The sequence below is a fragment of the Panthera pardus genome, unplaced genomic scaffold (genome assembly GCF_024362965.1).
Source record: "Panthera pardus isolate Hobbes unplaced genomic scaffold, ASM2436296v1 HiC_scaffold_20, whole genome shotgun sequence".
NCBI classification, from domain to species: Eukaryota; Metazoa; Chordata; class Mammalia; order Carnivora; family Felidae; genus Panthera; species Panthera pardus.
Window position 1 is genome coordinate 7444699 of NW_026526766.1, and position 25461 is coordinate 7470159.

At 46.8% G+C, this 25461-nt stretch overlaps 1 protein-coding gene and 1 long non-coding RNA gene across 2 annotated transcripts in view; one reads left to right on the forward strand and one right to left on the reverse strand.

Moving 5' to 3' along the window:
* Positions 1-25461, forward strand: part of GLIS3 (GLIS family zinc finger 3) — a 298713-nt gene that overhangs the window by 65917 nt on the left and 207335 nt on the right.
* Positions 628-15716, reverse strand: LOC109275479 (uncharacterized). Its single transcript, XR_002084188.2, has 3 exons — positions 15679-15716; positions 2468-2595; positions 628-894 (listed from the first exon to the last, which is right to left on the reverse strand). It is a non-coding gene; the product is annotated as an uncharacterized LOC109275479 (long non-coding RNA).

Genomic DNA, 25461 nt, shown 5'->3' on the forward strand with positions numbered 1-25461 from the left:
CGAGGGATATAAATGAGTTTATTTCAAGTGCTTAGTCAACAGAACAACGAGATTGGTATCACGTACATGGGACCTACTGTGTGCATGGCGTCCTTAGCACCCGCCACCCAAATTAGTGCTCACAGCAGTGCTGGGGGGCAGGCAGTGGGGCTGTCGGCACCCCATTCTGTGGGAGTGTGAAACAGGCTTGGAGGGGATACATGGCACAGCCAAGGTCACACGGCAAGTAAGAGATCTAGTGGAAACTAGACCTTAAGTCTTCTTAGCCTTAAACCAGTATCCATCCCATCTCTGCCTCAGAGTTTTTAATGATGAAAAATAGACCCTCCAAGTGGCAGAAACCGGCACAGAGGCAAAGCAAGTTTTGAACCTATTCTTTCCCCTTCGCCGCTCGCCCACTCGGGCCAGGAGCTCCAGTGTGAGGAAACCGGCAAGGATTCCTCAAGGAACACCTTCTACAGCATCATCAAGATTTACATTTTGAGCTGCCTTTTCTTTGTCTCCTAAATTAAGGTAGTCACTAAGCCGCAGGGGCAATGTAGCAATTTCCTACGACTGTGTGTGTTGGGCTCCTTTGGGTCGAGGAGCGCACAGTCCCGCGCGGACACTGATGTTCGCATCCCGGCTACTGAGTGTGGAACAGCAACGAGTACTGTGGTCCCGCGGTCCCGTCAGGGAGAGGTGCCGGGACCGCCTGGGAACAAGTGCCGTGACAGGACCGCAAGGGCCTGGCAACCTCTGTTTCCCGTGACCCTTGTTTCCACACCCGAGTTCAAGCACCTCGGCTGTCCCGGGCACAGGAGTGTGTCTCAGGATGCCCTGGTCACCCAGGTGAAGTGTGCGGTGGCCGCTCCTTAGCCCGCATGCGTGGCTTCCCCGTGTTAACTCTTCTTCCTAGAATGGCACAGGACAAGCTTGGAGAAAGAATAACGTGCTGCTTTCTTCCTTTAAAAAAACGTTCAAAGATATCGTGATGTTGGTTTTCCTGGTGCTTTTGGTAATTCAGATATTTTACTGGGCTGTTATGCAAATGTTAGGCTTTCAAAGGAATTGTGGGGATCTCCTTTTTACCCTAAGCTATGCTGATATATATTCTGTGTCGTTCAAGTCTTTACTACAGTTAAATGTTAGACGTTAGAGGGTCTAGTGAAACCATTGTCTGGCTATCTATATGAGTGTCTGAGTAGAGAGTGGAAAGTCTTCCTTCTTTTCCTCCTTCTTATGTTGCAACGTGATGTTAACAGTAGAGAAACAGCCGTCATAAAGCGGGCAGACAGAGGATGGTGTGCGAGTCTAACTGAATGTGCCAGAAGACTGGCGTAGAAACTGGAGCTGACCATACAAGGAATAGGCCAAAAGGTAGGGACCGTCAGGCAGGTTCTGAGTTGAGAAAACCCACAGTCAGGGGTAGGGTGTAAGAATGGTACCTGTGGGCAGGTTGAAACTTTTGACTCTGGGGCAGAGGTTGCTTGACTTATGGAGAAGAAAGGGAATACTATACTAATGCCACCATTAGGGAGCTGGCGGGCCCCCCCTGGTGACAGGACAAAGCATTAGGTGAACTGAGAGGGACCATTACCCAAGGTGATAAGAAAGAGGTTGGCTGGGAGGAGAATCAGGATCCAGTTTCATAGTTGGAAAGACAGTGCTTGTTAAACTGGTACGTGGAAGTAAAGACAGAAGTGAAAGGCACTTCGTTTTGGAGAGCTGAGGACAGAATGAAGTGAAGAGTTCAAATTGCATTAAGTGAGAGGCTCCGGTGGGCTGGAATTTCCAGACTGGAGGCTTGGCTAAGACATCTCCAGCCAGGTGTCTGGTGTGTACCTGTTGGGAGTTTGTGTGTGTGCAGGTGCCGGCCAGTGGGCTCAAAGGTGCCAGCCAGCTTGGCCAGGAGCCTGAGGGCCACGGAAGAAGGATGCATCTAGAATTCAACGTGGCCTTAAAAGTATGAGGAAGGTTCTGGTTCATGTGTAGAAAATTGCAAGAGACCTTCACACCTCCTCTAACAATGAGAAAAAGCAACACAAACACAGATGTTTTTAAACCAGCGAGAGAGCCAAGGACCCAAAGAAATCTACATAAATGAAATTTCAGAAAGTGACAAGCCCTTCCTAGGAGAGAAGCAACCCAGGGCTGCTCACCCCTGGCAGAGTGGTAGGAAGAGGAGAAGTCTGTCACAGGCAGAGTGAGAAGAGATTAGCCCAACTTTTAGCCAACTTTGGGTGCCTGCCTGTTTCTTTAGAAAGGCAAGATCCCCAGCCACCAAGCAAGCCTCCACCACCTTCTGGGTCTTTCCAGGCACACAGGGGTTGTAGGGAGAGTAGGGCAGAGAAGCACGTAGAGGTTCCCATTAAGGTGTGTGTGGCCTTTGCTGAGAGCAAGGCAGCGGCCTGGTGAAGGCTCACTGGGAACAGGGCAGGAGAGCCGAGAGAAATCCTGTCGTGGCTCTGGAGTGTTCTGTACTCACCATCCAAAGGTTGAGGGCATCCTGAAGCAGGGCAGGGAGATGGTCAGCAGTGCAGAAAGCGAGGAGCTGTGATGGAGAAGGAAGGGAGTTTCTTCATGACCCAGAAAGATGCCTGGCTGACTTGAAAGCTGAAAGAGACATAGCCCAGTTTGGAAAATCGATGGGTTGACTGCAAGGCATAAAGAGATCTTTGGAATCTCATCAGTGCTCAGATCTCAAGTCGTGCTCAAAGAGTCCTGACCCCACCCTTAAACTACTGAAGCCAGTGGTGAATTGAAATGAAAGCTGCAGTAACTCCAGACCCAAATCAGCTGTGGATGGCTGACTCTGTGCCCCTGTCCCCAACAGTGACCTTGCCAAAGAAGGGGCGAGCCCTTTTCTGTGCATAAACATTATTGATTCAGTCTCCGCTGTTCCTCTATACAGAACGTTCACCACAAAGTAAGTTAGAAGATATATGAAGAAACAAGTGAATGTGACTCTTGCCCACGAGGGGAAATAGTCGATGGCCAGAGGCAGACACGGAGAGGGTCCAATTTTGGAATTTATCAGGCAAGATTTAGTTGGTTATGCTAAGCATATTCAAGGATCAATGGATAACATGCTGAAACAGGTGTGGAATTTCAGCAGCAATGGGAACCTTTTTTTTGTTTTTTGTTTTGGTCTGTGTGTATGTGTGTGTGTGTGTGTGTGTGTGTGTGTGTGTGTGTGTATGTGTGCGTGTGCATGCGTGTAGGGGCGGGAGAACCTAGAAAGTCAAAGTAAGGCACTATACTTAGGGGTAGGACTTCGTACCTGAGAGCAGTACTTAACTCTGCCTGTTGTGCCTGTGTGGTTCCTAGTTGTTAAATATAGAAAAAAAGAAATAAAGCAAAAGAAAACAAAACAAAAAAGCAAAGCCCCTCAGGCAGTTCCTGGGCTGGAGGAAGCACAGCTCAATCCTGGATTCACTTCCTTTTCTCTCTGAGTAGGTGTGTCTGTGGTCCGGTCCACGCATCAGGTGATGATTCTTTGTCTTTTTTCCTCAGCTTTGGAGAAGTCACTCATTCGAAAGGGCAGATGCACCAGAAGAGAATGTCTGAGTTCCAAAGCCTCTATAGATATTTTGAGAATATTTTATTTTCTTCACAGTTTTTTTTTTTTTTTTGTTTTTTAAACGTAACAGAGGTTAAGGTTCATAGCCATGGGCTTGTGCATTTTTGCATACGTCCATCATGAAGGCCTCTTTTCTGAAGTTTTCTCGGCGAAGACCACCCCTCCCCCCCCTTTCTTTTTACAGCATTAGAAGTACTGTAATGTCTTTGCCAAGAAGTGTCAAAGGGTCCTCTTGGTATCATTGAAAAATTGAGTAAACTGTTCTGTTTTTTTTTCCCCCCAAGCTGCATTCTTCTCTTCCCTAGGAAGTCGGTTTGACCTTTCTTTCTTTTTTCATTTCTTTTTCAATTTTCTTTCATTTGAAGAGGAGTGAACTGGTCCACACAAGACGTGACTTTACGTTGTGCCTTTCAGGGAAGGACAAATAATGCGTCTGAAACAGACCCCAAGTGCCTGCTGAACTTAAGCCTTTTCTGGGAAATGGAAAAGGTGCTTCTCTTTATTTACCTGCGATTACCCAGTTTGAAAATTGGTCGTGGTCACCCATTTTTATGCTTCCGTGTTCAGCTCTTTAGAATAAAAGTGTTAAATCTTTATTAGATGTTGTTCTTGGGGGTGGACCCAACCAGAGAAAATTTGGTTGGCAATTAGGACCATCTGTGTAGTTTGCAGGGCCCAGCGCAAAATGAAAATAGGGGACCCCTCGTTCAAAATTATTAGGGCCCTTTGAGATGGTGACAGCAGAACATGGAACCATGTGTGGAGCCCTTGTAAGGCTGGGGTCCTGTGTGACAGCTTGCATGCCTGTGAAGCCAGCCCTGCCGTTAGGAGGATCTCAGCTTCTGGTTCCTTAGGATGTCGTTGACCTTCCACGAGGATGCTCATCCAGGTATTTTAGAATCATGGTGTTAATTAAGGGAGATGAAGTTTTGGAGCCTAGTTATTAGGAAGGTTGTGTGGCCAGGATGCGAGGCTGTGCAGGTTTTACACTGCACAATTCGAGGGAGTACCGTTTACATTCTGAGTCCTCCTAGCTTTAGACGATGATTATGGCGTTTTTCTTTTTTTCCTGGCACATGCCAAAAACGGTCCCAAGGACAGAAGGAAGGCTTTCTATAGCGTACAAAGATGCTGTTTGGGCAATAGGTAGCTATTCTTGCCAACTTCCTTTTCCCTACCCGTTAAGATTTTCTCTTTCCTGTACGGATGTAATTTGTCTTTGTGGCTGTAAGTGCCCACATGACCTCACAGACCCATGTCTCTCTGTCTTTTCTCTTGTTTCTTCTCTCTGTCCTGCTTTTTCCTTCCCCACCTCCACTCCCCTTTCTCTCTCTAGCCTTTACTTTGGCTCCCAGAAACCCGGATCCATAGAAAGTCTCCTGAGGCACAGGCATTCGAATCTCAGGCTGAATTTCATTCAGTTTGTGCCTTCTAAAATCCTCAGTTCTAAATGGGAGAGGGGAGATCTATAACAATTTAAAGGAAACCCTGTGAACAGATGGTACCCATCTCAGCCACCCTTAAAGCCAGTCGCTTAAAAAGGAGTCAGGAATTTGAAACTACATCCCTGGGGAGTTCATTCTATGACAGGGGAATAGGAATAGAGTCCCCAGGAGGACAGTCCGATCTGCAGGCCTTCAAGGTGAGGCCTCGAGCATAGGTTCTCTGAGCTGGAGGGGATCTTGGAGACGGAGTAGAGGTTCCACTTTGCAGGGCCCCACGCTATGAGAAGGGGCTGCCGTGAGCCCCACTCGTAGCCCGTCCAGTGCTCTAGATTTTCTGCCGGAGCCTGTCTGGGGTCCGTATAACCCGGGCCAACCCCAGGGGTGTTGCTGGATGAGGACTCTGACAGAGGTGGACGTGGCTGACCAACCGCAGGACACAGGGCTAGTTGCACACCTCATCACCCATCCTGTCATCCCTTCACCGTTGTGCCAGGCATCAGGGCAAGGACGGTTTCGTTTGCCTGCTCGCCCTCTCCAGAGAAAAGACTTCTCCCCTTCCTCGGGGCTGCCCTATGACGTTCGTTGTCACCCAGTTTTACCTGCAAGAGAAACGTTCTCAAGAAGGAAGACGAAAAGCCAGACTGTCTGTAGGGCTCCTTTATTCCCCGCAACAAAGATGCGGGCTGGCCATTGTTGGAAAACGCCCTGTGCTTGGACACGAGCCGGCTTACTGTTGCTGCTCCGGAGAAAACGAAAGCTTCTCCACGTTCTGCCTTGAACCTGATCACCAAGGCCTGTGCATTCCTTGTATCACCAGCAGGGCCACAGAGCAACGTGTCTGCCTCCAGTTCATGAGAAGGTTCCGCCGGCCTTCCTGGAAGGTTTAACACTGCACATTCTCGGTCTTGTAATCACCCATTTTAATCATTCGTCTGTCTCAAGATTGCAAGCCCCTGACAGGCAGCTTCTCTGTCTCGATCATCTCGGAGCCCCCCGCTGTCTGCCCCCGGATTGGGCACGTGGCAGGTGCCCCGTCCAGGAGCTCGCTGGTGATGCTAAGACATTCAGCAGTCAGATCCGGAACAGGGCTGCACAGAGGCACCCTGGGGTTTAGTCTCACCTGGAATTTAGAGTAACGCGAGGCCGAATTCTGCTTAGTCAAACTCGACATCTGTGGCTGCATTTCTCAGAATAGCCCAGCAAAGAGAACACGGAGGCTCCTGCCAAATCTGTTGATGTCAAGGATGACAACTCCATATGCTAAGAAGCAGAAAGCCCCAGTTGTACTGTTCACTCTTGGTCCAGGATGCAGAAGCAATGGAAGGGAGAAAGATGAAGCCTGTCTGGCATCACTTTTTTCCCCCGTTTCCCCACCAGACCAGGAAGAGAAGAAAATCGAATTTTAAAAATCAAGGTGGCATGATCGTCATTTTTAAAAGGTCCTAGATATCAGTGTTAGGGTGGTCCTTTTTATTTTTATTTATTATTATTATTTTTTTACATTTTTTTAATGTTTATTTATTTTTGAGAGAGACAGACAGAATGCGAGTGGGTTAGGGGTGGAGAGAGAGGGAGACACAGAATCGGAAGCAGGCTCCAGGCTCTGAGCTGTCAGCACAGAGCCGGACGCGGGGCTCGAACTCACGCACCGTGAGATCGTGACCTGAGCCGAAGTCGGACGCTCAACCGACTGAGCCGCCCAGGCGACCCAGGGTGGTCCTTTTTAAATCCCAGAAAGGTTAATTAGTAGCTCGTATGGAGAAAGCCTTGGGAGCCCCTCATTGGGACCAATATGGATTTCATTTTTTAAAGAAATGGAATCTTCCAAGTCCCGAAGGCCATAGTGGTCCGGAGTGCCTACGAGCGAGACGTTGAAAACTGCTGTTTTTCAGATGATTTGGTCAAGAAGACACACACGCACCCCCACACAAAACAAAATTAAACAAAAAAATCTCTCGTTTCAAAATAGTTTGGCTTTCCATGATGTGCTCTTGATTTATTTACTCTACCTGGGAGGCAGTGCAGGTCCGTAGCCATAGACCTGTTCCAGCAACAAAGAAGATGACGTCCTCAGACCTCGAATTTGTCACTGTGATCCCGTTCCACCTGAGCCCCTGACGAGGCCCGTGTTGGCCTCCTTCTTCCGTAGATGGCCGTTTCTGCACCTGCACAACCCACGGGCTCCAACTATTGCATTCGCTCCAGGGCACATCCTCACGTGACTCTAACTAAGGTGTTTATTGTCAACCCGTAAATTCAGGTGGTTCCTCGGAGGTTGGGAAAATATGTTTATTTGTGCTGTGCCTTCGAGAGCTCGGAAATGTGGCAACACTGTGGAGTTGTGGGAGCGGCTGCTGAGCACCCTGCCAGCACCGGTCTGTTCTGCCGTCGAGCCGTGACCACAAAAGGCAAGGTCTCTGCCCCCGCGGAGCCGATGTCCCGCTGGCCAGTGTAGATGGGCTCCTTGCTCTGCCCCCCGGGAGCTCTGTGACCGTGAGGAAGCCCTGTAACCTCTCTGTGCCGGGGCGTGTTTTCATCTCCTGAAGGCTAGAGTGAGATCCTTGGAAGGCTTCGTGCTCGATTCACCCATTTCCGCTTTGTCCCTCTTTCTCTCTCGTTCAAACGGCGAGAATCTGATCGCTGTGAATAGGATCCAAACTGGGTAAAGTGTGAGCCTGGACAAGTTGAAGGATCTTGTAGATAACGTGACTTTTTGCTGTGACGGGAAAGTAAGTGCTTGGAGGCTTCTATTTGATGAACACAACAGAACGGAACGATGAAGCGAACTTACCTTAAGGACTCCTAGTAAACTCCTTTGGCTTCACCCCAGGAGCAGAAACAGCCAATGGCAGTGTTGACTGGTCTCTGAAGGAAAGGCAGAGCCTTAAATGAACACTTGAAATCTGAGCACTCTACTGTTGGTCCCTGGCAGTGTTCACTCGGCCAGATTCCTTTGGGGCCACATTCCTTTCTCTTCTTTGGGCTTCAGAGCCCGTTGCCATCCAGAATTTTGTCTCCTTTGCGAAGGAAGTTGACAGGCACGGAATCTGGCTCAGTCGCGGGAATTCATTTTAGCTTTGAGCACTACTCATTCATCCACTAAAGAAACCTCTGCTCTGGGCCTGGCACTGTTGTAGGCCCTGCGGATGGAATCGTGAACAAAACAAGGAGCATCCTGCTCTCGTGGGATTCATACTCTAGAAAGGAGAGGTGGGAATTAACAAGCAGATGAACAGATTAATAATTTCAGAGAACCTGAGAGGGCCGTGAAGAGAGTCGTGCCGGGGGTGTGTGGGCAGGAGTCGCCGCTTCGGTTGGGGTTTGTGGAGGTTCAGACCAAAGCTTTCACGTGAATGTTCATGAGCGGCACTACTCCTAAGAGCGAAAGGGAGGACGAAACCCAAATGTCCGTCGGCGTGCGAACGGATAAACCAGATGTGGTAATTAGCCAAACTGGAATGTTATTCAACCGTCAAAAGGAATGAAGTGCCGATGGATGCCCCGGCACAAGTGAACCTTGGAAACACGCCATGTGAACGAAGCCAGACACAAAAGGCCACGTACTGTGCGACTCCGCTTATACGATGTGTCCAGAATAGGGCGAATCCACAGAGGCGGATGGGACACGCATGGCTGACTGGGGGGCTGGGGAGAGTGAGGGATGTGCGCAAAAGCTAATGGCTGCGGGCTTTCCCTTCGGGGGGATGAACGTGTTCTGAAACCAGATAGCGGTAATGTTTGCGCAGCACTGCGAATGCACTTAATACAGATGTCTTGTAGACTTTAAAATGGTTAAAATGTCATGTGTATTTTACCGCGGTTAAAAAAATAAACAACGAACTTAAACCCAAGTATGATGTTTGACACCAGTTCAGACTGAGAGGACATTTATATACACTTGAAACGTATCCTGAAGACTAACCGTATACTGTCTAGCTTAGCCCTTTACTTCAGGGAGGAAAAGTTTTATTTGGTATTTGTTTAGGCCCACACCCTCTGAAATGGGGCTTTCAGGGACTTATCAAAATAGAACTGAGTACAAATACAGGTGTGCAAATATACAGGTGTGCCCATCTCTCCAATGAATCCATTCTTTAAAGCTGTAAAGTATTTGGAGGTGAACAGGATGTGTTTTATACACGGGCCTCCCTCCCCCCTGATGTACTCTCATCTCTAATTGTTTTTGTACGTGAGGAACATTCTTACCTGCCAACTTGCCGAATGCTCCTGGGGTCTTACTCTGGGGATGAGGAGTGGGTAGGGGGTGGCATTCCTTATCAAGAGCACCAGCCTTGGAGTTAAAACAGGTGGAGAGGGTTTGGACAGGTCCCCCAAGACTAAGTTCAAGATGCGACAGTAGAGAGAAGTGGAGTAGAGGCAGGGCGAGAACACTAACCAGCTTTGTGCCCCCAGCACGTCGTTTCCATTCACGTACATGCGTACGTATGTGTTATCTATAAAAATTGGTACCTTCCTCAAGCCTATTTACCTAAAGTAAATACATATGGGGAAAAATAAACACCTCTGATCTAACTTTAAAATATTAGCCTCAGCACTAGTCCCTTATTTCTTCATTGAGTTTGGCATGGCGTCCATCCGACATTTCTTAGCATGGGAGAAATTGGTGAAAATTCTGGAGCCCAGAAAAATTACTGATGACGTCTAAAGAGTTTTCAAACCTCTGGTTAGGATGATTGCTATGCTCTTTTTTTTTTTAAAAGGTTATTTCTCAAGTGATACTTATGTAGCATCTCAAATCAGGATGACTCTATTCTTTTTTTTTTTTTGAGTGACATGGAAAAAAATGTTTGCTAGCCCTCTTTGTTTCTTCCATCAATTCCTCTGCTCTACAGTTACTAGGAGGTTACTGCGAGGTCTTTGAAGAGGTGGGTTTTGATATATTTAGGCGTAGGTATAAAGTACTCCACCAGGCAGGGTTAGAAAATGTTGGGACTCTCACAGTTTCCAACCATCCAGAATGTCCCATACTGGTTCTGTCTTCCCAACCACTTGTACATGTCAACCTCCCTTCCTCCCCTCTCCCCCCACAGAACTTTTCCTTTGTCTTCGTCTGCTTTTCCTACCACACTCCGCATCAGAAATAAGCAATGCTATGTCTTGCTTAAGTAATGTTTGAATTCCCTCACAAGCACGTGAGAGAAGTGAGCCACATTCTGTTCTGTTTGTTTGAGGCCCATTGTCTGTTTTCATTCTGACCCAGTTTCTTCTGGGACTGGGAGTAGAGGGAAATTTAGGCCTCACCGGAGATTATCAATGGATGCTTTCAGACGGTCCTCTGAAACGTGTGCCTGGGTAGTAATTACTCGCCTAGGATCCTACATTCTCCAGAAGGAGTTTATTGTTCTCAAACAGGAGGAAAAATAAATCTTTGTAGTTTATTGTGAAATGTTCAGCTTTCCCCAGCTACAAGGACCCCGATGGCAGGTTTAGGGTTTCATCTGCAGGTGTGAAGGCTTATTCTCTTTATCCCCTCTTACATGGAGGCCTGTATCTGATTGGGTGTGGGAGTAAGAGCCTCACCAGGCTAATAAAAGCGAGGTCAGTGACTTTCAGTGGACGCTAATATTTGCAGATTGAAAAAGTCTCACCACTTAAAGATCTGAATCCTGCAAGAAAGGTATGAAAGATTCCTAGCGTGGCACAGCTTTTTCTCTATAGAGACATATACTCTGTGACCTTAAGACCTTCCTCAGAGGATCCTTATGCAGACAGCTATTCCTAGGTGCATGCGTGTTAAAAGTGGAGAGACGTGTATGAAAGAGAATGAGGGAAAGAATTGGATTATTAGAATGGGCTCAGCACAGGACACTCCTTCTAGAATCCCCCTGGGCTATGAGCATCGGTGACAGTCCCAGTCTTTTTTTTTTTTTTTTTTTAATTTTTTTTTTTAACGTTTATTTATTTTTGAGATAGAGAGAGAGACAGAGCATGAACAGGGGAGGAGCAGAGAGAGAGGGAGACACAGAATCGGAAGCAGGCTCCAGGCTCTGAGCCATCAGCCCAGAGCCCGACGCGGGGCTCAAACTCACGGACCACGAGATCGAGAGATCGTGACCTGAGCTGAAGTCGGATGCTCAACCGACTGAGCCACCCAGGTGCCCCAACAGTCCCAGTCTTTAATAGCTGGCCTGGCATGGGCACTGGCCAGTCGGAATGCCCCCTATGTCACTAGAGCAGGGTCCTGGATAATACATTTTGTGCGAGGCTTTCTTGGGCCATCATGTTGTGGGGAAGGTGGTGGACGGGTCCTCCAGGAGGACCTAGTAGAAGGGGAACTCAGGACTGTGGTTATTTACCAGCCTGTGCGGATGCGTGTGAATATTTCGACAATCGACACATGAGCCGCAGCTCTGGGACTCTGTATCCCAGACTTCTGAAGCAGTTCCTATCAAGATATAACCCACTTGGGATCTAAGGCAGCTATTGGTGGTGATGATTGTTGTTAAATGTTTGTGTCTTGATCAGTGTGCTCGTGTGAGAATTTGCTCAGACATCCTTGGTGTTCATCTGAACTGGTTAGAACCCGGCCATTCATCCCCCATGATCTCTGTGCCTGTGACATTCAGTACAGGCAGAAGCCTGCTGACTCCATCAGGAACCCGAAAGTATTTGAGTCCTAGCCTGCTCTGAACCCGTCTTCGTGCTTGTTGGGGACTCTTGCAGAGTGAAAGAATACAGTAAAGTTACTGGCACTCCAAAGTTGGTTTTTTAGGAGGACTACACTGCCTATTTCCAGAAACGGGCAAAGATGTTGGCAGTAAAAAAGGTGGTGAGATTTTGTGCAGGAGCCTGAATTGGTGGACAGGCCAGGTCTGGTTATGTGATGGGTGGCTGGAAGGACAGCATCTGAGTGGGGTGAAATTCCCGAGAAAGTTTGCAGCTGGGACGTCCGATCACCCCAGAGAGGACCTCAGTTCCAAAAGGGACGATGCCACCTTTCTATCCTCGTCGTAAAAGAAGCTTTCATGCACCCCATGAAGAGATGCTTCTCCTCGTATTGGTCATTGCCTTCAGAGCAATTTAATAGAATTTAAAAATAAGCACACAGTTGAATACCATAAAGTGGTTAAGCAAGCTGTTTCTGACTGTGCAAACTAACCTTTTTTCTATTTGCGAGACTGACTTACATTATATTATGCACGTACTGAGCCGTGGCCTGACTATATGATCCCCCATATAATATCCGCATTTAAGGTGGCCTGTTGCAGTGGATCTGCAGGGAAATGAGTTTTCAGCAGGATCCCTCACAGCCCGCGAGCCATCTCACAGCTTCACGTGCAGCCTTACCTCTTCTCCTAAATAACATTCTCTTCCCTTGATCCTCACGGAAGTCATTCTGAATTAAAAATAAAATGTTTGCTTTCCATGCCTTGGCTTAAATGTTGCATTGCGTTTAACTCTAATATGCCCTTCATGATAGAATTTACTAGAGGGTCAGAGTAGGGTTTGAGGGTCAGATGTTCCCGCTCACCCCTCGTTTTCCGGATTTGGCTGACTTCGGTATGAACACACAGAACTGCGGTACATGGGGCAGAGCGTCGGTTTTATTTAGGCTCCCGTGGCCATAGGTGAGACTGGAGAGCACAGTGGGGCCCCCTCCCTCCCTGCCTGAGACTTGAGACTTACCCAGACTTCCTTTCTGGGGAGACTGCTGGAAAAGTTGGAAGCAAGAACAGAGGCCTTCGTAGCTCTGGCTTTGGAGGGCGTGGCTGACTCCTGGGTTGACCGGCTTCAGCGGATGTCACACTGTCCTTGGCGTTAGTCCCTCTTCTTCCCCAAGGAATGGCCAGGGGGACCAGAATCCTCCATGGAAAAGCTCCCTCCTAAGGAGGACCTTGCTCTCTTCTCTTGAATGTACGGGGATGGGGATGCAGAGACCCCTTCTGTCCCAGCACAGTCCATCCCAGAGAAGCCCATTGGCCTCGTCTAAACTACTCGGAGTTACTTTCCCACGTAACAGCAAGAGTGTCCAGCCACGACCAGATGCAACTGTGGAGCCAAAATGCCAAGTCGAGATTCTTCACGAGGCCTTCCCTGGCTGAGCCGGGGGACCCCTCTCCGGTGCTCCTGTGGGGGAGCACACTGAGCCCGCTCTGTTTTCACCCTGACGGCGTTAGGTTAAACTTCTTTCTCGCCCTAGATTGTGAGCTCCTTGAAGCCAGAGACTGTATGTTTTTCATTTTTATATCTCTGCCTCCTAGCGTAGTGCCTGGATTGTAGTAGGTCCTCGGTAAATATTTGTGGAACTAAAATGAAAGGCACATTAAGCCAGCTGCTAGAGGTCTTTATGTGGTAGATGAAAGGATGTGTGGATTTGAGTCCGTTTGTAATTGGAAACAGTAGCAGGTTTTAGTGGATTGACATGATCAGAACTGGAATACAAGACTAAAAATGTAGTATTTGAGAAAAGCAGAGACTCTTGAGATTTAAAAGGACCTTAAAAGATGACCTAACCCATCTACAGAGTCTACAGCTGACTCTTCTAGAACTTTCCTTGTAGTGGTTATTGGGCCTTTGAACACCTGCCCAGGGAGCCTATTCTATTTTCACAATAAACCAAAATACCGTCTATAGCTTAATCCACAATATTGTCCCTTGGAGATACCTAGAGAAAGTATTGCTTCTTTTCCCCATGACAGACTTTCATTAATTTCACGAAAAATGGGCATGTTTCCCTACCCACACTTGTCACGTAAACACACCTGGTTCATTCAGCCGTTCCTCATGTGTATAATTTACAGTTCCTGCACAACCCTGGTAGCTGTCTTCTGAATGTGTTCTAGTGAATGCACATTCCTCAGAAAATACATCACTAGAATTGAAAAGGATATTCCAGGTATGGTCCAGCATAGAAAGAGTTTATTACCTCTCTGATTCCAGAAACCATATGCACATTAAATGCAACCTAAGTCACTTAGCTCTGTTGATGACCCTGACCCATCTCTGAATCATATTTAGTTTTCTTTTGATGAAGACATAGTATTTTCCTGTGCTGCGACTGAGGCCAGGTAGCTACCGGCCTCTCCTGATGTAGTTGCTTGTGGGGACCCAAGCAGAGAACATCACATCCTGCTAGCCCATCTCTCAGATCTCCCAAACCTCTCTGGTTCCATACCATGCCACTCAGCGTATTTGCTACCTTTCTTAGCACTGTGACCTCGCAAGATTTGAGGAGGATGCGCCTTCCTGTTACTGTCTTTATCCAAGTTCATATAAAGATGTTAAGCTGGATAGACCAAGGACAGAGTTCTGTGGCATACTGCTAGAAACCGCTCTTGAGGTGGATGTCAACTCTGAGAATGACTTAGGACAAGTTTTACATCTCTACCCCATAATTTGTAAGACTATCATAACAGGCCTTATAAAATGCATCGTTGAAGTCTGCATTTTGGTATAATCAAAGGGGAAAATGAGCTTAGGCAGATACGGCCAATTCTGAGTACAATTTTGCTGCCTCTTGGTGATTGCAGTTTCTTTTTCTGGCTTCCCATGAAAATTCCTTTTAATAAACCATTTTTGATTTTGCCCAAGATTTCCCGAGGTGACCTGTGTACAATTTTTGAATCTACCTTCTTCTTCTTCATTTTGAAAACATGAGTGACATTTGCCATTCCCCCACCCCCAGCCCCCTCCAAGCCTTTGGCACATCTTCCGTTTTCCAGGATTACGCAGAGGTTTCTGAGGGTGCTGGAGCTCTGGCGGTCTCTACTGCTGGGACTCGAATATCTAGGCTGTGATTCTGAAGCTATGTTTAATTTCACCTTAAGCCTGCTGTCAGATTTTTTTCCAGGCCTTGGCTGCCGGGACCAGAACTTACTTTGTATTCCCAATTGTTACACTGCATGTACAGAAGTTAAAAAAAAAATAAGTATTATAGCGAAAAAAAAAAAAAATCCAGAACACTATACCTCACACAACTTTCTAGTTAGGTTAAATGCGCAAGATCCAGTGTGTGCTTTGGGTTCTTTGATTTGCAAGTGTCTTTCTTCAAGTAAAAGAGCTTATTATAAGGATGTGAGGGGCAAGACCAGCAAAAGATTGTTCCTTAGAAATATGAAATGGAATCAAGAAATGGCCAGGTCTTGGAATTGGGAGATCTGTGGCCACTCTGAGTGCTGGCTGGGCTTGTGGTCACCGCGGGAGCAGCAGTTCTATGTCAAGAGTAAATCCAACTTCTTTTCCTTCTTTTCCTTTTTTTCCCCCCTGCCCCTACAGCCAATCTCAGACCTTAATTATTTATTCATTTATTTATTTATCTATTTATCTATCTTATCTATCTATCTATCTATCTATCTATTTTCCTCAGCTCCTTTCTTTGCCTTGTCTCTTACTGGTATGATACCAATGTAGTGTCTCTTTCTGTACCTCAGAATTTATATTTCCTTGTGGTTGATTTCTTTACCCCTTCTCTTGTCCAGGGGGGCCTTTTAAGACGGTGTCTGTGGTAATTTAGGGAGAAGCCTGCGCCAAGTCTTTGAGAAATTAAGTCATCTGTATTTGTCCTAGTAGAGCAGAGCATTTTTGGGGGTTTTGCTTTTCTCTTCAAACAGATCTGAGAAAACTTGCTAAAGTCTCTACTTCTTTGACAGTCTTGTGAGCAGTCACAGCCTAAGTCACGCACACGGTCTCTTTCTGAGGAAAACCGCTTACCTTCCGGACTGCCACGTTCTCCTCCACTTGACCCTGGCTCCAACATGGCTGGCTGGATGACACTCATGCACCTGACCCGAAGACAGCCAGACTGTGGACTGGCCAGCGGAAAGTTCTTCCCACACAGGGACGAGATGGGCCAATCAGATTATTTCTCTCTGAAGGCTCTTAACTGAAAACGGAACTAGGACCAGGCAAACAGGAGAGGGAGATAAAAACCCAGAGAGAAACTCTGAGAGACCAGGGAGTGACTAGTGCTCTTTGCCTAAGGGAAAGGGGCCAGGTGTATTTCATGTCCGTTTGGACAGATCCGTATATTCATATACATAAATACTTTATGCCTATTTCATAGAACTTGGCACATGAGGATGAAAATGGGACGTTTTGCAGGCGAGTTAGGAGCTATACACTGATTCGAAGACTTTACTCTTTCTTCTATTGTAGGAGCTCCACTTCCCTCTTGAGTAGACCCCTCTCTCCCATCCGTGCTGCTGGGCATCCCCTGGCAGTTTTCTGGCTCCTCTGAGATGTGGAAGGGGTGCCTGCTCCTTTTCTTCTTCCATGCTGGCCCCTTTTGGTGACGCTTGCCTGCTTCGCCTCTTGGCCTTATCTGTACTCTCAACTGTCCCCCAGTGTTGGGGACTCCAGTGGGCTGTGGGTGCTGGCCGGGGCTCCAGGTGCTAGGCTCTGCCTCTCCTACAGCTGCTACACCTGGAGCCCTGTCGGAGCATTTCAGAGCTGGACACTAGCTAAAGTGGTGAAGACAGATTTTATTCGGTAACTATTGCAATCGAGGAGAAGAGACGCCAGTGTAGAAGTGGGCTCAAGTCCAAATATATGTGGGAAGTCATAGCCAAGGAGCAGGATAAAGGGGAAAATGAAGCAGTAGGTGGAAAATGACCAAGAGGGGCCATCGAGGATGGAGGGATTCTTACTACAGTGGACTAGACAAGCCAAGGATGGGGCTCCGTGATGAGGCCTTGTTGGAAAGAGGGCTTGGAGGAGCCCGTGTGACGTTTGGTCAAGGAGAGAGTATTTATCAGCCTTCACTCCACCAAATTTGTATTGCGTTTCTAGAACCACAGATGAATTGGAGCTGCATCTTGTTCTCGTCTTAAATGAGGGTCTTGTCTCCCTTTTGTGTTACTCGGTTACATTCTCCTAAAGAGGTACTGTCTCAGTTCCCAGTAGCTCAGACATGGAAGCAAAACTTATCTTTCCGATTATTCGTTCGGGCTTCATGCACAAATCTATGGCAGCCGGGACTTGTGGGGGAAGAAGATTTTCCTGAGAGCAATCTGAATAACAGATGAAATACAGTGCTCGAAACCATGCCCTCCCGGCCCTCCAACAACTGAGGCATTGTTGAGGACCAACTTGTGACCTCATAGTCTCTTTCCTTAATCTTACGTGACAGCCCTCCCCAGCCCTTCCTGCAGACTGACCCTGTGGAGCCTAGACCAGCCACACCTGGATACCACCTGGGAGTCCAGCCAGGGAGCAAGCCAGAACTGCCCCCTCACCCACCCCACCCTTCCCACCCTCCCCACCCTCCCCACTCTCCAATACTTGGAAAGAAAAGCCACAGAAAACTCAGTGTACCTCAGCCTGACCCCTGCCTCAAAACTAGGAAAGCTGTATTTCTTTCCACCTCTCTACACTTCATACTTTATTTTTTAAGAGTTGTTTGCAATATTTTATTTATTTTTAAAATGTACGTATTTAAACTTGAGTTAACATGCAGTGTAGTATTGGTTTCAGGAGTAGAACCCAGTGACTCATCACTTACGTACAACACCCAGTGCTCATCCAGACAAGTGTCGTCCTTAATGTGCATCACCCACTCAGCCCATCCTCCCACCCAACCTCCCCTCCAGCAACCCCCAGTTTGTTCTCTGTGTTTAAGAGTCTCTGACGGTTTGCCTTCTTCTCTGTTTCTATCTCATTTTTCCTTCCCTTCTCCTATGTTCATCTGTCTTGTTGCTCAAATTCCACATATGAGTGAAATCATATGATGTTTATCCTTCTCTGACTTGACGTATTTCGCTTAGCATAATACATTCTAGTTCCATCCAGGTTGTATAACAAATGGCAAGATTTCATTCTTTTTGATTGCCAAGTAATACTCCATTGTATATATAAACCACATCTTCTTTATCCATTCATCAGTTGATGGACATTTGGGTTTTCTCCACACTTGGCCATTGTTGATAGCGCTGCTATAAACATTGGGGTGCATGTGCTTCTTCAAATTAGCATTTTTGTATCTTTTGGATAAATGCCTAGTAGTGTAATTGCTGGGTCATAGGGTAGCTCTATTTTTAATTTTTTGAGGAACCCCCCCGTACTGTTCTCCGGGGTGGCTGCACCAGTTTGCATTCCCACCAGCCTTGCAAAAGGGTTCCCCTTTCCCCACATCTTTGCTAACATCTGTTGTTTCCGGAGTTCAATTTTAGCCATTCTGACAGGGGTGAGGTGGTATCTCATGTGGTTTTGATTTGTATTTCCCTGATGATGTGTGATGTTGAGCATCTTTCTCTGTGTCTGCTGGCCATCTGGATGTCTTCTTTGGAAAAGTGTCTATTCATGTCTTCTGCCCATTTCTTTGCTGGATTACTTGTTTTTTGGGCGCTGAGTTTGGTAAGTTCTTTATAGATTTTGGATACCAACCCTTTTGCTGATATGTCATTTGCAAGCATCTTCTCCCATTATGTCATACTTTACAAAAATGAAGTCTGACAGAACCACTTCAGGACCCTTTCCAAAGAAGTAATGTTTTACTGAAAGCAATTGGAAAGAAAGGTCCAGGTAGGCATTCACAAGAATTAAGATACAGGAGTTAACCTGGACCCTTGGGTGGGAGAGGGACCTGAGCTGTGAGTGTAGAGAACCTGTGCTGGGAGAGTCATGGTCCCGAAATGGGGTTCCCCCTAGAAAAATGGCCATTTCTTTTGATATTTCCAAAATCGTCACTCTTGGGTTTGCCCTGTTTTCTCATGCACCGTTTTTCTTTCCAAGAAAGTGCTAGTGGTTCTGTGTCCTGGCACTTAGCTGCAGCCTCTTTATAAATGTGTTTCTCAAGTCTTTATTGAAAGACTGTCCTTTTGGAAAAGCATTTTCCAGGAGCACAGCATTAATTCAAGAGAGCTCTCGCAGCTTTTATTGTCGCTCTAATCCTATATCGCTTTTCACAGGATACCACCATTTGTTCGTATTTTCCCTACAGTTTTTGTTTTTGGTAGCTTTGTACCGTTCTAGTGGCAGCTGAAGTGGTTTTGAGCCTTTGCAGCATGATGTTAATTAACCAAATGTTTCAACCTGGAACTTTAAACACCTGGGCCACCATAAATTGCTCTGAATCTGTGTGGAAATCTCGGAACAGTGGGTGTTGAAGATTTGGGATAAAACAGAGAGTAGATGGCGGGAGGTTTTATGCTCTTCTCGTTTTGTGAGGCAAAATAAAACCAGACGAGGAGGCGTCGGGCTCCTTAGAGTTTATTGCCTGCAGCAGTCATTGTCACTCGGGCGCAGGTTAACCTACAGTGGCTCCAGAGCCTGTGTCTGAATGTAGATCGCTTAGGTTTAGTCCACGTTTGACCCTGTTTCCATTTCACTTCCCTATTCTGCCAGTATTTGGGCTTGATACATTAAAAAAAATTTTTTTTTAAACATTTATTCATTTTGGAGAGTGAGAGAGACAGAGCGTGAGCAGGGGAGGGACAGAGAGGGAGACACAGAATCCGAAGTAGGCTCCGAGCTGTCAGCACAGAGCCCGACGCGGGGCTCGAACTCACGGACTGAGCGATCATGACCTGAGCTGAGCTGAAGTCGGACGCTCAACCGGCTGAGCCACCCAGGCTCCCCCGGGCTTGATATGTTTTCAAGCTTGGAGACTTGCAGTGGAGTCAAGGCTGGCCATGGGAACCGCTAGGGTGTCGGGCAAGATGCTGGCACCCAGACCCTCTACTTGTTATTTCTTCCCGCTAGGGATCCTGGCCCACAGAGCATCTACAAAAGAAAGCGTATTCAAATCGGAAAGGAAGCGCTGTGCCATTAACAGTGGAGCAGACACCTGACAACCTCACAGAATCACCCGCACAAGAAGGGGGGCCTTGCTGGGGCCCCAGTGCGTCCGAATGGGTGTGCCTATGGAACAGACCCATCCTTTCTTCCACCCAGTCCGAGGTGCAAGAGCTAAAGCGGACTGAGGACAACAGTTGGCTTGTCTACGGCAGGACTTTTCGGAAGCGGCACGAATGACACTTCTAATTCTCTGTTGTGGGGGGCTGTCCTGAGCAGGATAGGATGTCTGGCAGTCTTCCCGGCCTCTCCTCACCAGATTTCAGTAGTGAAATTCGTCCTCCCTCGTCTTGGCAACCAAAACGTCTCCAGGCATACATTGCCGAGCCTCCCCTGGGGTACAATTGCCCCCCCCCCCCCCCCCAGTTGAGGATTGCCAGCCTATGGGAAGCAAACCCTAACTGGTCTGGGTTTTCCCAGTGGTAACCAGGTTACGAAGCCCAAGCTGGGTCATGGACCCATGAGGAGAGAATCTAGAAGAAGCCTTTTTAAATCGAGTGCAAAATGGGACTGAAGCTCTTTCAGACATTGGCTTCCAAATGTCACGTGTTAGAATCATCTGGGGGCTTTTAAAAATTCTCACACCCTGGCCACACCCCAGTGTCCATTAAAATCAGTATCTCGGAGGGGAGAACAGCACCTTCGGGGTTTTTAAAGCTTCCTAGGGATTCCAGCGTGCAGCCAGATGTGAGAACCAGTGCCTTAAAGTACGGTCACTAGTTAAGGTGCGGCCACATGGCCTGGCTGGCAGATGTCCCATGTGACTGACCACCTACTGACTGTACCAGTAGTTCCCAAACTTCACCTTGCATCACAGTCACCCGGAGGGCTACCTATTGAGAAAGAACTCTTTCTGCTTCATTAGGTCTGGGGTGGGACCTGATGTTTTGCATTTCTGAGAAGTTCCCAAGTGGTGCTGATGTGACTGGACCATCAAAGCGTCTTTGAGAACCCCTGCTGATGACCCTCACGTGAACCTTCTTACCTGAGGAGAAGGGGCTCCAATGTCCCAAGTCAACAGCACCACCCAATGACAGACCCAGAAGTACTCACCAAGCACCCTTGTTCCCTCACCTCTTTATCTTCTCAGGGTGTTTTCTCTTTTTTCCATCTCGCGTGATTCATGGCCCACTTAGTTCTAGAGAAGGCTCTCTCCTGTTATCAACCTGAACAGTCCGTGCAAGTGCTCAGAATTTCCACCCAGAAATTTCTCATGCCTTCCCTAACCATAGTCATTGAATGTGTTTTTCTCCATTTGCCTAGCATTAAAGATCTTAGGGAAATACCTTTTATTTACTTTTATTGTTTTCAGATTGCCCTTATTTGGTGATAAACCATCAGTGGGGATTTCTTCCATTTTCACTGTATCATGTTGTAACACTTTGTTATTGAAATCAATTTGGGGGGCTAACTTAGAAATCTACCACCATTTTCAAACAATGAATTTTTGACAGAAAACCTTTGGAATTAGGAGACTGTATATTCAATGTAGCAGGTCTTTCTTTTTTTTTTTTTTAAACCTATGAGGTACAAGCTTCCGTGATTTAAACACCTCGTTTAAAACATGATTGTGTTGCTCTAGAAGGTTCAACCTCTTGGAAGACCAAGGCCAACCCACATGTCCCTATTTCTGTCTCCCATTAAAATGACTGTCCATCCAGAAATAAAGAAGGTATTCATGGGTACATATTTGGTGAGTTAAGTCCCAGGGTTATGCAGAGGGCTTTTCTGCAAGGTGACCAGAGGGGGTCACTTCATTAAACAGGAGGTCTCCGTTACCCGCTGCTTGGAATCCTTTGAAGCAGGGCTGCCTGGCTTTGTCTTTCCTCTTGACACACAAATCTTCCCAAACATTTTGAGACGGACCGTCCCTGTTTGGTATCTGCCCCTCGGCTTTGCAGAGTCACCTTCTCACAGACCTTTCTGTGACCCTAGCAGATGCTGTTGGGATGCCTTTGGGAAGAAAGCAAATACGCCTTAGGAAATCCAGTGGGAATGAGCTTCAGGCAGGAAAGCTATAAGCAGGCTGTCACCCAGGCTCTGGAACCAACCGGTGGTGTGGCCTTGGACAGGTCGCTTCTTCGTTTATTTTGCCTTCACCTTCCTGGTCTGGAAAGTTGAGGGAGTTAAGCCGGGAAGGCTGGAAGCCTGCCTCTGGTACTGCTGATGATGAGACGTGATGAGACGGTGCCCGGTGATTATGAGACGTGATGTGTTTGTTCTTAGGCTGCGGGCCCGTGCGAACAGAACTGCCCCAGGGAAGTGAACCCTGGACTTGTCCCCACAGTTGGCACGTCAAGGCCGTACATTGGTTGGAAGAGGCAAAGACCGGTGGGTGGCCGCCTCTCTGTTTTGCCCTTCGGTGGCTAAATAATACTGCAGCGGGCAGCTAGGAAAAATTTTTTCTTTCATTCAAGCCCTCGAATGTTACTCCTCACAGCCATTTTTTATATACGCAAAAATGCCTTACTAGGTACATAGGCCGGACCGTCTACCGGGATAACGAGGTGGCCTGGCAAATTCCATATTAAGCAGGTAGCGTATGGGATCACCCTAGGGGTAGAAAGGATCCTTAAAGATGTTTGCTCTTAAAATCTTCCAACAGGGCAGGATGACAGTAAGGTCTGGTGCCCAGCCCCAGTTACACTGCTTTTCTTTTTTTCTGTCTTGCCCAAGTCTGTAGGAGAGCAATAGCTCCTCACGTGGTGGGTTCTCTGGCTTTACGCAGAGGCTCACAGCGAGAGAAGGCAGGGAGGTGTGGGGTAAGTTCCTCGGTTGTATGTGGGGATCACCGGGAGGTGGGGAGCAGGTGAGCAGAGTCAGGAGGGAGCCTAAGGTGTCGTCTTCCTGATATTTCCACAGACACGAACACTTGTCTGCATCGTGTTTAATGCATTTAAGGCCGGGCTTACCCCTTTAAGAAATAAAGATTAAGGAAGCTGTGCAAATGTAAACTTGGAAGAAAAAGAATGAGCAAAAGAGCACTGGAGGGTTGAATACATGTGGTGAAACTCTGTCACAAGCCAACAGGCCGGTTATCTTTGTAATGTGCACATAGCAGTGGTTTACAGAGTGGATTCCCGTGCCCACTCCTGAGATAAAAACATTAAAGGAACATGCCCAGGAAATTCTTTTTCCTTTTAATCAGGACAAAGCAGCCTATTGAGACCTGGGCGAGTGTATTGGATTTCACCTTTAATCTCCCGCACGTCAGTCTCTTTACAAGAGGTCATTCTCTGAAAGGTGCAAGTCAGGGGTGCTTGGCAGGGAGCCCCAGAATGGCCTTTATCATCTTGATGACAATTTTTCCAATTTAGTTAACAGTTTATTCAGTTGTAAAACTACAGTGACTCATGTAATTAGAGGTTTCCTTCTGTGTCAACAGAGAGGATTTCTGGAGCTTGGTAACAAGTTGGACGACTTTTCTGCCACACTTCAAAAGAAGTAGTCAATCATGGGACCATATTTTTAGAATGTCAGAACTGGAAAATGGCCGCCTGCTAATCATCCTTAAATAAGACCTCTGATTAATTACAAAATGAATTATCCAAGAGTGACAGAATTTACTTGGGCCTCATTGAAGTCTTACCAGGTCACCTCTTCCAGGCCAGGTGAACAGGAAGAGGGAGGAGAGGTTCTCCTTCGTGAACGTTCCACTTAAAACAAACACACAAACAAAAACAAACAGCTACAGAGCTCCCAGTGATGGACAGGAGATCTTGTAAAAGTTTTTATCCAATGAAGTGATTTTTATTTTGCCCTTCCTGAATTTCGTGTCTTCCTTGAACGTGGGCAGGCTGAAAGGTGTGTATAAAATACTCCTGAAACACTGAACACAGTGAAAGTTCTCCACAGCTGTCGTTATAATAGTTCATTAAATAAATGTGGGGTTTTTTTGTTGTTGTTGTTTTGTTTTGTTAAACTGCTTGAATATTTCATGAGCATGAGTGAATCACAACAACTCTTGGAAAAAGATACTGTACATTAACCAAGTGACCACAGGGCAGGATGAAAATCTGCAATTTGAAATGCAAGAGAATGCCAGCTAGGATTCCCTCGTCAAGGTGGTCATTTCTTTTTCTGTTCCTGAGAAGCTTATTGTTTATCTCCTAGGGTCATAGGTTACAGTACTGCCTGGGCCGTGAAAGGTCTGCCTGGATCCACTGTTATTGTGTGTGTGTGTGTGTGTGTGTGTGTGTGTGTGTGTGTGTCCGTCCATCCCTACAGCATGCACCATAGCCTGGCTCATGAGACATTCATAATTGGCGTATTTATGAAACACGTGTATAACACGTATTAGATGGCAGCTACTTTTTTAGATAAAAAACCAGCTCACTTAATCCTCATGATAAACCTGTCAGATAGGGAGGCACTCCTGTCCCATTTTGCAAACGAGAAAACAGCGGCTTGGAGAGGTTAGTAATTTGCCCAAGGTCACAAAATTAGGAAGTGACAGACTGGAATTTAAATCCCAGGCCTTGTGATTTGGAAGCCCGTTGATCTATGCTCCTGTGTTGCTTTGCTCGATAAATCTTTGTTGAAATGGAAAGAAGTCTTATCTATGAAGAGTTTATAAAGCAAATTCCCATGTCATTTCATTTGATCCTCAAAGTACCAGTAAAGAGGCCATAACTCTTCCCATTTCAGGACAGGGAAAATGGGGGTCGGACAAGTGGATGAGTTTCCCAAAGGCTAGCGAATTATAGGGGGCGAAGGTGGGAACCTGGATGCCCCCTGGCTTCAGCTCTGGCTTTCTTTCTGCCTTAGCTGCCGTGGAGTAGTAACTCCCATGAGCAGGCATCCACTTCGGCCCCTTTTATTTCCAGCCCACCTCCTTCTGGCTTTCATTTCTCCTGAGTCAGTAGTTAACTCAAATAGAAGGAGTGTGGACGGGTGTTTGCATCCAGGACGGTTCCTCCAAATACCAGCTTTTCTGCATTTCCTCCTGGTATATCACGTATGGTTCTTCTCTAGTCCCTGCTCTGTGAACAAGTAACAGCCACTTGCTATGGGGGGAATGGATTTAGGAAGTCAGAGTTAAGTAAAACGTTCTTGGGTCATGTTCTGTGTACTGGGCACCTGTTGAGTGCTTGAACCCCAGGGCTTCAAGCTACAGGGCTTCAGAGTAGTCCCCGGCCCTGCTTTCCACCGTAGCACCCTTCGTGTCTCAAGGAGCAAACTGCTTTCTTGTTTCAGGCCTGTACTGGCTATTGACAGAAACTGTAATGAATTTGGGCTGATTTGTCCACTTCTTTCCCAGTGGGAATCTCCCGTTCAGTTCAAGTTGTCAGTCCTTTCTCAAAAACCGAATCTTTCTTTACATGTCTGTTTATATTTCATCTTGTTCCACAGAAGTTAAGGTAAATTAAAGGACACGCAAAATAGCAAAATACAACTAGAAAGTAGAAAACCAGGGTGAGAGAAGATAGAAAACGAGAATAGGGCGAGGCCTGAGGATAAGAGATTTGACTTTTAGCTTCTCAGCTAGAAAACAAACAAACACAAAATGCAAAATGCAGTTGATTCCAGAATTCTTGTTGATGAGGAAGGGAAAAAAAAGCCGATAAAGGAAAATTCTCACTGAGGTTCCTTTTTAGATGGTAATTCTGCGTGAAAAGCGTGGTAGGCACGGAGGGTATGAAGGTGACCTTGAATCTTTCAGTCTAGCAGGTGAGTCAAGCAAATTAAAGCCTACAGATAAAA